At 27.8% G+C, this 1,523-nt stretch overlaps 1 protein-coding gene across 1 annotated transcript in view; it reads left to right on the top strand.

The window, feature by feature from the left end:
- Nucleotides 1–1,523, top strand: part of LOC111685234 (vascular endothelial growth factor receptor kdr-like) — an 18,167-nt gene that overhangs the window by 1,163 nt on the left and 15,481 nt on the right. The window lies entirely within an intron of this gene.

The raw sequence follows: 1,523 nt of genomic DNA, 5'->3' as shown, positions 1-1,523 counted from the left end.
AGTTCTAGTTCAGTTCTAGTTCAGTTCTAGTTCAGTTCTAGTTCAGTTCTAGTTCAGTTCTAGTTCAGTTCTAGTTCAGTTCTAGTTCAGTTCTAGTTTAGTTTTAATATTGTACGAAACTTTTACAAACATTTCTTCTTGAGTGTAATAGATCAACATATGATTTACTGCAATTAAATACAACAATTCTTATTTATTAAAAACATATCGATGTGAGTGTAACTGAGTTTTTTTTTGTTTGTTTTATTAAACAAGAATTTTTCTATATAATAATTTATTTATATTTTTTTTGTACAAATTCAAATGCGCCACAAACTGATTGAAATTATATCAAAACAATACAATTATTTGTTATTGGAGTCAATATAGTATAGAATTGTTGCTGCTGTTCCCGCTACTGTTGTTGTTTTTGTGGACTCTAGTGGCTATATTGTTGTTATTATTGTTATTATTGTTGTAAATGACGATATGAATAAATATTTTTTCTATTTATTTTCAAAACTATTTGAAAATTTAAAGCACGCATAGCAATTGAAAAGAAATGATATGTGATGGTGTTAATGAAGCCAATAAAATAAAAACAAAAAGAAAAAAAAAACACAAATAAATTTTAATATTTTTTTTTTTGGTTTATTTTGTATTTGTTAAAATACCATAAGTTTTTTTTATAGCAAATTTTCCGACAGTCTAAAGTCCATAAGTCCAGTTTACTATGGAAAATTGTAACTTATACGTTAGTTTTGTTAACTGTGTCATCATGGGTTTTTGGAAAAGACTTGAATTTCAAACTGAATCATTCATCAATTTGTGTGACATCTTGTAAAATTCATATGACAACACTAACGCCATTACAACAATGATTTACTAACTGTTGCTTGCCACACAAATTACAACAAATAGATAAATAAACAGTTGGCGGTCTTTTAAAATTATTGAAAATTGTAACACGTTTGCCTTTTGCAGTTGTACTTTAAAATTTATTTGTACGTTTGATCACTCATTAAATTTATTTGATAATTTGTTTCTTTATTTTTTAAACACATTCGCTTCTTTCCACTACCATTAGATTTTCCCAAGAAATTGTGGGAGTCATTTCAAATGCCACACACAAGCACCATCACACAATAAGCCAATTTTAATTTACATGTCTCTTTTAGTGTCTCTAATAGATCGTCCGTATGATTTGTAGTTAACTGTCATGAGTGATAAATGTTGTTGTTATTGCTGTTGTTTGGAATCCAGTCTACCTGTTTGGCTCTACAATTGGCCAATTTATCAATATGTCTTGAAAAATTGTGAACACAAAAGGGAGAAAAGTCAATTGCATTTATTGTAGATTTAATTTGAAAGATATATATATTGGAAAATTTAGGCTCTTATTAAAGAATTATATATAAATTTAAACTTATATAGAGCTGAACTAGAACTGAACTAGAACTGAACTAGAACTGAACTTGAACTGAACTAGAACTGAACTAGAACTGAACTAGAACTGAACTAGAACTGAACTAGAACTGAACTAG

Source organism: Lucilia cuprina, chromosome 2 (assembly GCF_022045245.1).
Source record: "Lucilia cuprina isolate Lc7/37 chromosome 2, ASM2204524v1, whole genome shotgun sequence".
NCBI classification, from domain to species: Eukaryota; Metazoa; Arthropoda; class Insecta; order Diptera; family Calliphoridae; genus Lucilia; species Lucilia cuprina.
This window is presented reverse-complemented; position numbering and strand designations above follow the sequence as displayed.